Source organism: Dioscorea cayenensis, chromosome 11 (genome assembly GCF_009730915.1).
Source record: "Dioscorea cayenensis subsp. rotundata cultivar TDr96_F1 chromosome 11, TDr96_F1_v2_PseudoChromosome.rev07_lg8_w22 25.fasta, whole genome shotgun sequence".
NCBI lineage: Eukaryota > Viridiplantae > Streptophyta > Magnoliopsida > Dioscoreales > Dioscoreaceae > Dioscorea > Dioscorea cayenensis.
This window is the reverse complement of record NC_052481.1, coordinates 10,129,588-10,145,876: the sequence shown is the minus strand read 5'-3', so window position 1 is coordinate 10,145,876 and position 16,289 is coordinate 10,129,588. Positions and strand designations below refer to the sequence as shown.

The window sequence follows — 16,289 nt, the reverse complement described above, 5'->3', positions numbered from 1 at the left end:
TCATAGTAAGACCATCACTGTTGGATCGTATTAAGGAGCTTCAGGGTAATGATGAAAAGTTGATACAAGAGATGCAGAGGTTACATACAGAAGAGACTAGTGAGTTCAGACTGAGAGAAGATGGAATCCTAGAGTTTCGAGGACGTGTTTGTGTTCCGGAAGATTTAGAGCTCAAGAAAGCTATTTTGGAAGAAGCTCATTCTTCAGCTTATGCAGTTCATCCTGGAAGTACCAAGATGTACAGAACAATCAAGGAGAATTATTGGTGGCCAGGAATGAAGAAAGAGATAGCAGAGTTTGTGGCTAAGTGCCTAGTGTGCCAACAAGTCAAGGCAGAGCATCAAAGACCTTCAGGATTGTTGCAACCTCTTCCAATCCCAGAATGGAAGTGGGAGCATATAACGATGGATTTTGTGGTAGGTTTACCACGAACAACTCGAGGTTTTGATGCAGTGTGGGTGATAGTGGATAGATTGACAAAGTCGAGACATTTCTTAGCGAGTGCATACTAAGTATTCCTTGGAGAAATTGGCAAAGTTGTACATAGGTGAGATAGTGAAATTGCATGGAGTACCGGGCTTTCGATAGTTTCGGATCGAGACCCTAGATTTACCTCTCGTTTTTGGCCAAGATTTCGGGAGGCTCTAGGTACAACTTTAAAGTTTAGTACTCGCTTATCATCCTCGGACGGATGGTCAATCGGAAAGAACCATTCAGACCCTTGAAGACATGTTAAGAGCTTGTGTAATAGATTTTCAAGGAAGTTGGGATCAACACCTAGCATTGGTGGAATTTGCCTACAATAATAGCTTTCAAGCAAGCATTGGTATGGCTCCATCACGAAGCCTTGTATGGAAGGAAGTGTAGGACTCCTATTTGTTGGGATGAAGTGGGAGAAAGGAAGCTTCAAAGTGTGGAATTAATTAACCAAACTATTGAGAAAGTGAAAGTGATTAGAGATAGATTGAAAGTAGCTCAGGATAGGCAAAAGAGTTATGCTAACAATCGAAGGAGATTCTTGGAGTTTGAAGTTGGTGATAGAGTATTTTTGAAAATTTCTCCATGGAAAGGGGTAATTCGGTTTCGAGGTAGGGGAAAGTTGAATCCCCGATATATAGGTCCATTTTTGATTCTAGAGAGAATTGGACCGGTAGCCTATCGATTAGAATTACCACCTGAGTTGGAAAAGATTCACAATGTGTTTCATGTCTCCATGTTGAAGAAGTATATCCCTGACTCTTCTCATTGTCTTGAAACACCACCAGTGGAGTTAAGAGAAGATTTGAAGTTTGAGGTGCAACCGGTGAAGATTTTGGATCACCAAGTGAAAAATCTTCGAAGAAAGAACATACCTATGGTAAAAGTACTTTGGAGGAATGATGTGGTAGAAGAAATAACTTGGGAACCAGAAGGAGCAATGAAGAGTAAATATCCCTTGTTGTTTGAAACTAGAGGTATGCTAAATTTCGAGGCCGAAATTTCTTTAAGGGGGGTAGGATGTGGGAGTTTGACTTTTTCTTTACTTTGCTTATGTTTTGCCTCTTGAGTTTAACTTGTTGTTTAAGTATTTTGAGTGTTCTTTTGTGTTAGGAACTTAGTTAAGGTTTTTGGGAGGTTTATAAAGTGGGAGAGAGTCGTTTTGGAGGTCAACCTGAAAGCCTCACGGTTTCCATGCGGGCGCATGGAAGCCCGTGAGGGTTTCTGGTAAAAATTTGATTTTTGTTGGGCTGAATTGGACCAACCTGAAAGCCTCACGGCCTCCATGCGGGCGCATGGAGCCCGTGAAGATTTCAGAAGTGGTCTCAAAGTTGTCTCACGAGCCTTGGCATATATATTGGCCTTCTTGGACCTTCTAGGACATTCCTAACTTCTTTTTCTCCTTCTTCCTTCTCCTCTGATTTTTCTTCATTTTTTTCTCTTCAAACCTCTCATCTTTGATCCCCAAACAAAATAAGAAGTGGAAATCTCATCTCCTTACAAGAAGAAGAGTTCGATTAAGGCATAGAGAAGATTATCGGTGAGTTGGGCTACATCAACTTCCTCCTTTTCTCTCCTCTCATCCTTGTTGTGATTCTTTTGAAATTTTTTTGTGAGAAATCTTAGTTATTGAAGTGATTTAAAGATTAGAATCATTTTTAAGGTTGTAAAACCATGATTTGGTGAGGAAATGAGAGACATCTTGCACCTCAAGGGTTCGAGTTACTCGTAGCACCGAACCAAGTTAAAAGTCCTTTTGTTCTTTTTTTGCTCGATTTTGAGGATTTTAAAGGTTTCATTCTTGTTATATCTTCTTATTAGAGTGCTTGGAAAAACTCTAGAAGCAATTTACTCCTATTTTAAGCACATTTTCCTTTCTTTTTTTAATTGGTTGTAGAATTGTTGTTGAATCTTGCTTTTTGTTGGTTGTTTAACGGCTTCTAGGAGGAGAAGCTTCAAGCAAAGGAAAAGAGATTACGGACAAGTAACCTTGGAGGGTGTTAGCTTGCCAAGTTTGTGAGTGGGATTTACTAAATTATGGACTATAAATCATGCATGCTTATAATACTAAATTTGCTTTATTTCGAAGGATAAACTCCTTGTTGCCAATAAAACTCTTGAAATATTTTTCGAGTGTGATTTTTAGAAATCATGATGAACTATAATTTGGCTTTTTTTCCATGATTATTGGAAAGATTCAATATATTATTTGTGATCTAGAAAAACCCTATATTTTATAATATATGATTTCAAGTTTTGTGTTTTTCACGGGACTTGATGTTCTTGTTGGGATGTTCATAAAAAGCTTATGCAAACCAAAAATGATTTCATTGTGATGATGATACATTTGAACTATATTTTTCAAAAGAAGGTTTTTTTGTATGATATTCTTGATGAAATTGGTTTCATTGGAATTATTTTTGAGCAAGTCATTCACTCTTGGGATGAGACTATTATTTGTGAATATTTGTGATCTCATGGTTAGACTTTTTTGCTTTCCTTTTTGGTATGTATATTAAGCCTAAGGGCCGAATGATATTTATCCGTATTAATGACTCTTGTTCATTAATTGTAAATATAGTCCTGAATAAGGACACTTTTTTTATGTTGTTATAAATCTTGGGATTTTGCTATGCAAACACCCGTGGGGTCTTGAACATATCCATGGAAATGGTGGGCTACGGCCTTCATGTTCTTGACGGGGTGGTTTTGATGGTGACAAGGGGAAACCCCAATACTTACTGCAGTGAGAGTGTGGATGGTTTCCACGGGCCGACCTGTCTAGAGGTGGCGTGGAATACTGTCAAACCGGTTATGCCATTTCAGGTGGGAGCGTAGAGCCCTGACTTGGATATAGTTGGGTTGTTCGGAGTCACCACACGAACTTCCCAGCGGCCAACGCCAAGATATGCGCATCTTGGTGGCTCCTGACCTAACCGCGGCCACGGTTAGCGAGGGAGGGTTTTCGAGGCTATTTAAAATATATTTGTTTATTTTAATCGATGATTTATACATTTTTGAATTATGAGTTACTAAGCCAAAGTATAAACTTGGATTTCTTACTCATATGGATTTTGAGATGATTTAAAAGAGTTTTATCGAGCATTTCATTGTTGTAAATTTTATATCTTAATTTATACTTGACAGTCAAAGTATATTGAATATTTTGAGGAGTTGAAATATATTTTTTTACCTTTTACTTTAATATATTATGTATGGGATATAGCTCCATGTTTAGCCACTCACTGAGTAACCTAGTTACTCATCCCCTCTTTATTTTCCCTCCCCCAGGTGACAGCACAGCAGCGGGATAGCAGCGTAAAGTGCTTGGCAGAGTAGTTTGTATTTTCTTAAGCTGTGTATGAAGCTTATATATTTTGGCATGTAGTTGATGGATCCACTAGGATATTACCAACCCTAATATTAATATGTATCTTTCTTCTTTGATACTTTTATATATGTTGGTTAGCTTTATGTTGTGTATGAGATGTATACTCTCTAAGTGAATGGTTGTTGTCATGGTTTAAATTAAAGTGATGGGTTGTGTAGGAACATTTGGGTATATTGGATTGCTAGAATGTTTATTATTGTTATAGTGGTTTTGTACAGGAAACAGGTTAGCCTTACGGTGATCTAGGGGTGAGTTAGTGTTGGACCTCCCTTGGGTTATCGTGGCGGTATGTCATGAGTGGGACCCGCGAGACGGGGCGTGACATCATAGCATTTTGGGGAGCCATTGGCGACCTAGCTTCGGAGAGGAATCCTTCAAGACGTAGAACTACCAATCAAGGCCAATCCGCGCGAATTCGAGGGGGTTTTCTCTATGGGTTTTATTGCTTTTTATTGTATTCATTATTGTTTTGTAACTAGGCCCATGGAGGGCTAAACCCTAGTGGGTATTTGGGCATGTGAACCCTAAGATTTATATTTTTGGATTGATTCTCTTAATGTTTCTAGTTAATCCGAGTTGTCTTGAGTTTTAATCTTATGATTTAATTGCTTGCTAGTGTTGTTAATCCTTGTGGTTGATTTACATTGCATGATTTAATACTTTAATGTGAGAGGTCTCCATTAGAGTTAGATTTCCAAGATTAAAGAGGGTTGAGAGGGTGAGCCTTGAGATGGAGGAGTGTCCTCTTTCCCTTTCGATTGAGTATTTCCTATCTCCGTATTCCATATTCTCTTTGCAACCATATTTGGTGTGAGGCGTGAGATTGCTCGATTTCTCCGCGGGACCTTGTAGGGGGTTAGGATCCTTCGCCGAGAATTAGGGGTTGGATCTACATTTAGGAATCGGTTTCACTCTTAGGTTTCCTTAGAGCATATTGCGGTCATATGGGGTGTGAAGTGTTGAGATTGGTTGATTTCTCCACCGGGACCTTGTAGGGGACTAGTGCCTTTTGCTTGGAGACAAGGATTGGTTATCGTTGGACTACCTCGACTCATTAGACTCGATTCTAGAGCATTTAGTGAATCTTGAGCTTTAAAGAAGATCTTAGGGGGATCATTGCCAGAATACCTCATCCTTAGTGCTTGAGACTCTTCTACTTTATTTCTTGCATACTTGTTTGCTTTGCTTGCAATTAGTTCACTTCATTATATTCATTGATTCCGACTAGATAATTGAGAAGTGGTTATTACTAGTACTTCCGTTCCCTGTGGATTCGACTACCCGACTCACCGGGTAATTATTACTTCGACACCCGTGCACTTGCGGTTTACGCACGCATATTCGGACGTGTCACTCTCTTTGTATACTTTGGTGAACCTAAGGCCAAGAACTTTCAATATTTTTTTCATTGATGCACAGAATGTTTAATTTTTGCTTGAGGACAAGCAAAATCTTAAGTGTGGGGGAGTTTGATAAGTGCTTGTGTGATATTAATGCGAAGCATTCTTTTCTTATGTTGAGCATTACTCTTCTCGGGTTTTTACACTAATATATGTGTTTTTATGTTATATTCACGTAGGTAGGGTTGTGAGGCCGATTATGAAGGAAAGAAGCCAATGTGGATCATAATGCACCGATTTTGGGGGAAAACTTGCTAAAGTTCAAACGCGAAGACATAGGTCGGGTGTGAGATGCTAGAGTGTGTGCCAACCTCCTAGTATTCGAGTTGGCACATCCATTTGGAGGGGCATAAGAGCAGTCACACTCGAGCATTCTGACTTATGCACATAGAGCAAGAGCTCCACCAACTTGTCTATCATTGAAGAAGCAAGTGATCCACGACGTGAACGTGTGCCCATTTGCGTTACCCCGATGAAAGCATGGTTCCGGAAAAGTACTGTTCACAGCCGCCCCGAGAAAATAGGAATTCAGAGAACCCACATGGGCGTGTGAAAGATCCACAGGCCCGTGTGGAAATTCCACATGGGCGTGTGGAAGATCCACAGGCCCATATGGTCGCCCGATTCCAGCGCTATTAAAAGCCGATTCAGCCCCGATTTCAGCATTCTTTTCTCCATCTTTTCCCCAACTTGAGAGAGGGCTTCGGCTAGGGTTTTGAGGGGTATTGGCTAGGGTTTTGGAGAGGTTCTACGGCTCCAACATCATCATTCCTTAGGAAGAAGGTTGGTAGGGGAGCTTCCGTCAAGGCGTATCCTATACCGGACGAGGGAATCCTTGGACGACGAGTAGATGACTCTCCAAAAGACCATCAACACGACCATCGAGGGGGTTTCTCTATGGATTCATTGCTTTTACATTCTATTTCTTTGATTGTACTTAGCTCCATGGAAAGCTAAACCGCTAATGGGTACTTGGGTATTTGTGAACCCTAGGATGTATTTGTTTCATTGAATCTCTTTATTATGCTTTCAATTAATTGATGTTTATTGTGATTTCCAACCTTGAATGCTTGATTGGATGAACATTTCCCCTAGAGTGACACTAGGGTTGAGAGTTCTTGTTGGTAACCTTGTCAGTGAGTGACACACCACGAGCGTTAGACAAAGGTAGGTTGGAGAGGGTTGAGAGGGTGAGTCAAGAGGTACAGGAGCGACCCCTTTCCTCTCCGGCGTGATAGATTCTACCTCCGTTCCTCGAGTTCTTTGCGGTCATAATAGAACGAATTGTCTAAGGGTTGACCCTCCGCTGGGGCTTAGTTGCGCGTGCAACGGAGTAAAGCGTTGAGGTGATCTTAGTACCTAGGGCTTAATCGTGATTAGGGACCTTCCACCTGGACCAAAGGGTTAGGCCTATAATTAGGAAAAGATTTATCACTTGGAATCCCTAGAGCTCATTGCAACTCTATGCGAGTGCGAGGTTGAGAGGTTATCTAATCTCTCCTCCGGGACATGTATAGAGTTAGGCATGGTTGACCTTAGATTTGGGACTATGTAATTAAGGATTTCCATGACTCACCATTGCATTGATTAGGAAGCATAATAGAGGGTTCTTGCACTTGAAACAATTATCCTAGGTGGAGCATTATCCTAGTACCCCATATTTATCGATTGCCTTACCTCCTCCTTTACTCGTGCTCTCTTACTTGTTGTTTTTACTTTTGAGAATTGAATCATTGTCACACTTATCACTATTAATCTTTCACATAGCTAAGAAGCGGATTAAGTGTTTTTATTCCCCACTCCCTGTGGATTCGATACCCGCTCATCCGGGATTATTACTTCGACAAACCCGTGCACTTGCGGGATATACGCAAGGGGACCTTGTCAGGTTCATTTATGGACTCAAGCAAGCATCCCGAAGTTGGAACCTTCATTTCTATGAGGCAGTCAGAGGGTTTATCTTTCTCAAAAACAAGGATGAGCCTTGTGCGTACAAGAAGGCTAGTGAGAGCATAGTCATTTTCCTTGTGTTATATGTCAAAGACATCTTGCTTATTGAAAGGGCATCCCGATATTATTAAATGTTAAGCAATAGTTAGGGAAATGTTTCTCAATGAAAGACTTAGGTGGAGCCGAGATTATGCTAGGTATAAAGATCTATATGGATAGATCATAACTGCTTTTGGGACTAAGTTAAGAAAAGTACATAGATACGATACTAAAACAGTTAAGTATGTCTAACTCCAAGAAAGGGGTTTTACCCATGTCTCAGGGAGTTGTTCTAAGTAAAAGAGATTGTCTTTAAACTGTAAAACAAAGGGAACACATAAGTAAGATCCCTTACGCGTCTGCTATAGGATCTATCATGTATGTCATGCTATGTACTAGGCTGGATGTCGCATATGCACTAAGCATGAGTAACAGATTCCAACAGGATCCATGAAAAAACAATTGGTATGCTGTCAAGAGTATTCTTAAGTACTTATGAAGGAATAAAGATTACTTCTTAGTGTACGGTGGTGAGAATAAGCTCATTCTAACTGGTTACACTTATGCTATATTTCAAACCAATATCGACGACAGTAAATCGCAATCTGGTTATGTGTTTTGTTTGCATGAAGGTGTTGTGAGCCGGGAGACCTCTAAATAGGACACCATCACTAATTCTACTACAGAGTCTGAGTATATAGCTTCATTGGATAATACTAAGGAAGTTGTTTGGCTAAAGGAGTTCATTACTGGGTTAGGAGTTATCCCAAGCATCCTAGATACAATAAACCTCTTTTGTGACAACAACGAGGCCATAGCATAGGCCAAGGAACCCTTATCACATCAGATGTCCAAACACACACTCAGGAGATTCTATCTATTTCTGGAGATCGTCGATAAAGAAGATGTGAAAGTTTGCAAGATTACTGGAGAAGACAATGTAGCTGATCCTTTGACCAAGCAGTTGGCTAGGACAAAACATGACCATCATGTTAGGTCTTTTGGTCATAGAGTTATGCTTGATTAGGACTAGTGCTAGTGGGAGATTGTTAGTGTAAGCCCTAGTCCCAATACATTGTATGAACTCTTATTATTTGGATAATTATTATGAGGCATCATTTTATCTATTATTATTTTTGTGCATAGTTAATAAGATATAACATCCTTGAATATTGGTTCTGCTCAAGTTATCAAATGTGTGATTTGGATAGTAAAACCTTGGAGCATAAATTATAACAATATTCTAAATGTCCCTAGTCAATTATTTTCATGGGAATAAAAATAAATTAATACTAGTATGTCTTTTGTGAGATGGCTTTGTTTTACCGGTCATAGGATATGGGATATGAATCAAAGGACATAGATACATGTTAGGGAACAGTGTACCTTGATCGATCGGCTCTCGAGAACACTACATGGTTGTAAAGTTATAAGTGTTTTTCTCAAGAAATTCTTGTACTCGAATCCTTCGACCAGAAATTAATATAGATCTCAAATGAATCCTTACATTCTTTGACTTATGCCTAACATCATTCGTAATTGAGTGGCAAGTATGGGTATGTTTGGGTATGTCACAGTTTATGCTGAAAGACATGAGTGAAGTTAAGGGATTGCCCTTCTCTGTAGGAAGAGTGATTATCAAAGGGCACTTGATTAGTGAGACTGAGTAGTGCAAGGTCACACCCAAGGAAAATGATAAGAGTTATCATTTACTTGACCTAGTCAATTCACTAAGAGATCAAAAATTAATTAGCATTAAAATAAGGGTGACTCACTCTATACCTTAAGCTAATTAAGATATTCAGTGGCAAAGGATTGTATAAGGTTGCGATAGGTTCCTTTAATCCTCAAAATTGACCTTAATTTAATATTGAATAATCGTATTATCTTGCTATTGAATAACTATGATTTATGAGCTTTAAAGTTGTTTAAACTTATTACCAATCTTAAATGGACCTACAGGATCATACACTAAGAATGCCGGGAGCAAGGTTCAGTATTTGTTACTCATTGGACGGGCTGATTATTGTGTTGGTGAAAAACCTAATTAGGTGAACGGAATAACTTATTCAGGTTGGGTCTTATTAAGTGTTAATCCAATCTAATCGATTTGGTTAATTAAAATGGTTTAATTAATCACGTAAATAAGAGAGTCCTAATTTGATTAGAATTAGGAGTGAAGGGTTTTATCATAAATTAGGGTTTTGGGTTTCCAATATAAATAGATGGTCTGACCCTAATATGATGGAGAGAGAGAGTGTTTGAGCGATAGTCTTTTGAGAAACCCTAGCCGTTACCCACCCCTTGCTCCCTTGGCCGTTGCCGCCGGTGCAGGCCGTTGGAGCCCACAGTAGGAACCCGCCACTGCCACCACACCTATAGCCCCTTTTTCTCTTCTCTACAAATCAGATCTCGAGACAAAGAGGAATTTTTTTTTCTCTGGAGTCTCATTGATCGATTCTGAGTGCATGCTATTCGAACCAAAGAAACAAGCGTCGAAGTCAAAGTACTACCATACCTGCTTGATTCCCATGGCCGTTCGTGTGTACGTGATTGTAGAGGGGAGTCACGATTTGCAGTCCCTTTTTTATTTTGGGGGAAACAAGGGTACGTTTGAAATCGTCAACAAAAGAAAGTTATAATTTTTAATCCTAGTTCTGGCATGTAATAGGGTTTTATTTTGCTTACTTGCCATTAACTTTTGCTATCCATTGCATATCGGCATTTATATTTTTTGCATGATAATTCCCTTGTTTGTCTGATAAGATCCTAATAAGTGGAATACCTTTTCATCAAATAAGCATCATTTAAAATGAAACAAGAATCCTTGAGCACTCATTTCAATAATAAAGTTTCAAGACATAAATAAAGTTTTCAAGACATAAATACAATGTCAAAACATTTACTTTGGAAACTATAATTCAATAATAAAGTTTTCAAGACATAAATACAATGTTTTTGCAAACTTTGCGAATAAACTTGATCAAGATTCAAATATGGCTTTACAGTACCATAAAAGACATTTCAAGAGCTATTAACAATGCAAAGTGTCATTGAGGTGAAATTAAACCAAATATGACAAAGGTACGCGTGATATTATAATCTTTAACCCATAGAATCTATAAATCTCACTGATAAATTTTGAATCAAATATCAACTCAAATAACCTTTCTTTTGAATAGTAATACTTTTCAAATAAGAAATATATATATATATAAATCATTCCATGTAAAATCTAAATCTTAAATCTAAGTATAAAACCTATTAAGCCTTACTCAAGCATCATAATGCACATATATATGTATAGTTATTCTTCCAATAGAATTATGCTTAATAGTCCCACTCACAACTTTAACAATTTTGCTTCCTTGAATGCTAGTCCTCAGCTAGCTCTTTGCCTATAACCAACTCTTCTTCTCCTTGATAAAGCACAACAAACATCAAATATTGTTAGCACAAAAGCCAAGCAATAAACCCTAGGTTTCTTCTACCAAACAACCCTAATCAACCCTAGGGTTTACTCAAACTAACTCTTGAGGTTGCTAGTGAAATCCTAAAGGTTTAACCTTCCTTCTAACCCAAGGAAACCAAGGAAACAAGAACTCACTTGTGCTATAGTAACTCCGAAAACAAGGGAGAAGTAGATTCAAGGGTTACTTTAGATCAAAACTAAACAAACCAAGGAAAACACTCCTCTCAAGATCCACTAATAATAAACAAGGAAAAGAACAAAGATCAAGCTCAAAATCAAACTCACAAACAAACCCTATCTTCAACAATCCAAAGAACAAGGAAGGAAAGGAAGGAAACTCACCTTGAAGCAAGAGGAGATCAATTCCGGGATCCACAAACAAGCCCAACAATTTCATCAAAATCAGCCTTTAAACTCCAAAGAATGGTAAAGAACGAGAGGAGAAAGGGATGAGAGGATTTTGGGAGAAGAAAGAAGGGGAAAACCGTGCGTGTGCATGCTGATGTGTGACTTGCACAGTACCCACACACCTTAGGTAGAAGGGTGTGTGGGCTGGTGTACGGCCCACACACCAGGCCGCACACCCCTCTGCCTGGGGTGTACGGCCACCTATACAGCCGCACATGATGCCGCACATCTCCCAAGAGATGCTGTGCGTCATATGCACAACCCGTACATGTTTTGTGCGGGCTTCCCACAAACCATGCACTATAAAAACCTTCTAAAAATGCCTTCAAAATCTAGGAAAGAAGCCCTAAACTAAAAACAAAAAGGATCCACAAAGACATCGAATAGACAAATAAAGAAAGACACAAATACACCACACTACACAAGAATGGAAAACCAAAATACCACACAGCTCATCAGGTGGATGGTCTTTGAGAGGGGACTAGAGGTATGAGGATTGAGTGTGACAACTCCTTCATCACCCTCAATACTCTCTTGGGCATGATGATGGTTCAACCGATCAGGACTATCCATGGGAGTCATTTTTGAGTTTTTAGTACCCCTTCATCTCATTGCTGCACCAACATCTCCCCCATCTTCTCCAGCTCCTTGCTCCCATTTGACACCACTAACTCGGCCCTCCACCTGCTACGTCACACAGCCGATGAGTTCACCATTCTACCGATGTTGGCTTGGAAGGAGAGTCATGAGGATCGCCACCCACCTTGGTGTACAGTTATCCCTTTCACTGTCTTCAAAAACCCCCATAACATGACATCTGGGGGTCAATGTTACTGACTAGGACTCAGAGGGGTCCGAGGCGTCTGACTCCCAGAGTGGAGAGGACTTGGGAAGGAGGGATCTCCACTTAGAGATGAATGAATTGATGCTGATGATATTGGTACTGATGACCTTGATGCCACAGAGTTTGAGTCTGATTGATCATCATCCATTTTTTACTTTTCAGTCTTTTATTTTCAATTCATGGACTTTGTATTTACTTTTACACTTGTACTTTTTATACAGTTAGTAAGGGGAGTCCCCTGCTAAACTATTTATCTTATTTGGTTGCTGTTATTTTCTTTCTGTACTTCACTTTATTTTTATTTTATGTTCTTGAGCTTCATGTGTGTACTCTTCTTGCTTTACAGGGTGTATGCTATATTTGGAATGTTGAGCTTTTCACATTGAGAGCAGAATCATCACTCTCCATGTCCAGGGAAGCCCTAATAACTCTCCTCAATTTTATTTATTTGTCTTCTTTCTTTTTTATATGTGCTTCCATGGTTTACATTGAGGATAATATAATGTTCAAGTGTAAGTGTGTGTGTGTGTGTGTGTGTGTGTGTGTGTGTGTGTGTGTGTGTGTGTGGGAAAGGGAGGACGGCTTATCTTTGTATTGATTGTGATGATGCATGACTTAGGATGATCTATGACTTCTTGTAGGGATTTACAAGAGTAAGGATGACACTAGAGTTAGTGTTATTTTGTTGTTTTAAATTGTTAGTTTCACCATTGCCCCCGAAACCCTTTTCTTCTTGTACTTTACCCTAGTTGTGGTTTTACTTATATCCTAGGAAGGATTTTAGCTTGTAGACCAAGTCTCTTTTGTTATTAAAAAAAAATATGGGTCGGATTCGTTTGAATGCCCAACAGATGTTTTGTAAATAGTATTTTCAGAAAGATGGCAGAAAGAGCTATTTCCTTAAAAGTGTAAAAGCCTCCCTTGAGTAGTCGGATCTTGTGTGGTACCCAGTCCTGATTTTTAACCTTGTGCCTTTTTCAATTCTTGTGCATGCATTAGGGGTAAAATGGTCATTTAGCACTAGTGGCATCCTTGCATGAGTGCACAGTAGGTTTTGTGTGAAAACCAATAAAAACCAGGGGCAAAACGGTCTTTTGGACTCATTTCTTTCAATTTTTTATTATTAAGGGCATTTTGGTCATTTCATTTTTTCTTTAAAAAAAATTTGAAAATAAAAGGATAAGAAGCAACCTGGCACCTTACCTTTTCTCTCATCCATTTCTTTCTTCTTTGTATTCCTTCTTGTTTTTCTTTATTCGGCTGATCACCCCATCTTTGGAAAAAAAATTGTCTGCGAGATTTTTAGAGAATCAACGCTCCTATTCTCTTCCCCTTATTCTCTTGAGCTTGATAAGGCTTTGATCCAGGGTGATTCCTTCGTATTTTCCTTCTATTTTATCGTTTTTGAAATCTTTGAAACCCTAGAAATAAACCTTGGTTTTAGTTATTTTTAAGCTCAAATCGAAGCCAGTGTTGTGGTTATTCATTTGTATGTATGTTTGTAAAGAAATTTTGTGATTTGGTGTTTTAAATCGGCCAAAAACCATTATTTAAGGGCCAATTTTACTGTAGTAGCACTGTAACAAATACGGAGTTACTTTAGCACCGAATAACTTTGGCCTTTTCTTATATTTCTTTGGTCTAAATCATAGCCCTTCTTACCTGGAATCTATTGGAACTAGTTTTATTTTAGTTCGAGGTCGTTTGGGTCCAAAATGACATCGTTTTCTCCTAAAACCCTAGAGTTACATGTTCAATATGTAACATTGCATTCGGATGCATTTTAGTTTCCATTCTTGTGTTCATTGGTTCTTAGATTTTCTACTTGATTCTAGGTGGCGAGGCATCTTCCAAGGGGACGGAAACTGCCGACCAGTGAGCACGTCTCGAGGTGAGACAACTGGTTCGGTGAGTGGGTTAATTGTTAATTGCATAGATTTAATAAGGGTATTATAGTATTTCATTATATGTTTATATCATAAATTTGTTGATAAATCAGATTTTATTTGCTATATATATATATATATATATATATAGATATTTTGAGCATGGAGTTATATGGCAAAATGACTCTAGTATACTTGTGGGTATTTATCATGAGAAAAACATGTTTACATGTAAATGTATTTAAATGCATGAAATATGGTTTGAGGTGTATTTCTATATTTACACATCATATGCTGGATTCCTCAAGTTGGAATCGGAAAGAATTGCATTGTGGCATTTGGATTTTGATGGTGACAGCGGACTTCAGTCCGACACTGCAGTGTGGGGTTCCACGGGCCGACCTGATGGGAGACGGCGTAGTCAACCCTGAGTTTACCCTGGTCAAAAGGTGCACAGAGCCATTGACAATGGGGTCTTTTATGTGATAAACTCAGGGTCATCACACGAGGATCTCAGTTCCCAACACCAAGGAATGCAGCATTTTGAATTTTAAAAATCTTAAAACACCTTGGTGGTCCCGTAGCTAGTCGCGGCCACGATTAGCTTGGGAATTGTTTGAAGCCAGACTGTATTTTGAGCAATACTCAATGTGTTGAAAAATGTTACTTACCTGTACTATTTATGAATCATTGTGTTATCTGTTAATTTTCTGAATACTTAGAACTACTTTTATATGTTATTATTATGTAACCACAATCTGAAATACTTTATTATTCTGTTATATCTATGCTGACACCACTCACTGGGTAACGTCTGTTACTCACCACTCTTTTTTCTTTTTTCTCAGACTGCGATGTTAGACTTGGCTGTGCTAGGCAAGAGTAAAGTGACCTACCTTTTCTCCCTTGTTTAGTTTAGTGTGTAGTGTGCATGTAAACTTTATGGATCCACTAGACTTGAGTTTTATGTACTATTTCCATATTTGTACTTTTGGTTGCATTTGGAACCTTGGTTGGTCTCGTTGCGGACTTTGTATCTTTCTTTAGTAAGTTGTGTTAGCAGGGTTGTTTCAAGCATTAATGTGACTAAGAGGTGGGACACTGTAGAGTCTACTCCTTATTGTCGTGGCGATTGCCATGTGCCCGACTACGGTCGGGGAATGTTATCTTGAGCATCATCAATGTTCACTAGATGACCTACTGGGGGAAAGGGCAACCTTTAGGATAAATTCACACACATGGGGCACATATTTAGGGTCAATTCACACACACACGAGGCATCATCAATGTTTACCTTTGTGAAAATAAAGGTCTTTTGAGCTAGTTTTTCTTCCAAGGTACATGGAGCACATATTTAGGGTAAATTCAAACACCCACGGGGAGTATGGAGTATGAGTGAATCTCTTTCTTGTGGAACAAGCTAAAAACATACTAGTTTCTACGGTCTCCTTGTTTGTCTACGAATTCCCTATCCTTGATAAGATCAGAGGTTATGCACCATCTTCTTTTCTTCTGAGCTGAGAGTCTTGCTTAAGGACAAGCAAATGTTCAAGTGAAGGTGGTATTTGATGAGTCCATTTTATATAGATTTTTTATATATCTTATCACATGATTCTCTTGTCCCTTTTGCATTCTTTTATTATAAATCGATGCTACATGGGTTGTATTTGTTAAATGATGCAGATAATCAGTTATTGGATTGAAAGGAATGAATAGAGACAAAATCTGGTGTGAAATGGAGTTAAAATGCACTTTTCAAGATAAGCACGGGCATGCTCATGCCTGTGCACTTCAATGGAATCTGAGCAAAACTAAAGAGCACGGTTTTACTGCCCCTAGCACAATCGTGCTTTGGAAGCACGGTTGGTGAGCACTGCCATACTTATGCCCGTGCATTTTACTGGGATTTTCACAACGACAAAAGCACAGTTCCAAAGCTCCTAGAACCATTGTGCTCCTCGAGCACAGGTGTGCTTATGGTTGTGCACTTTTCAGGATGGGCTATAATCACACCAAGAACAAGTTCCAAGAGACACTAAGGAAAGCACGGCCGTGCTTACATCAGGAACACCTTTTTAAGCCCTAAAATTAGGTTCTGAGGGATCTTCCTTTCTGAGAAAGGAAAGGCTAGGGTAGAGCTGGGCACCATTCAGGGGTGGATTTGAGTGGATATATCATATCATCATAGAAATGGAGGAGTGTCGACAATGTCATCATAGATCGCTCTCTGACAAGGATTGTGAAGTAAGAAGGGAGTTTTATGGATAGGATTTCTTTCTCTTGTTGCTTTTCTTTGATGCATTGTATAACCTTGAGGGGCTAATCGTCATTCGGTGCCCTAAATTATGAACCTTTGCTTGTGATATGCAGACTTAGTTTCTTTGGTTATCAAGTTTTCTTGGGATCTCCCTTTTAATTATCT

The 16,289-nt window shown here is 39.0% G+C and overlaps 1 long non-coding RNA gene across 1 annotated transcript; it reads left to right on the top strand.

The window, feature by feature from the left end:
* Window positions 1–941: 941 nt before the first annotated feature.
* LOC120271955 lies at window positions 942–3,889 on the top strand. The gene is made up of 3 exons (XR_005540096.1): window positions 942–1,454; window positions 2,422–2,493; window positions 3,769–3,889. It is a non-coding gene; the product is annotated as an uncharacterized LOC120271955 (long non-coding RNA).
* The last annotated feature ends 12,400 nt before the right edge of the window (window positions 3,890–16,289 follow it).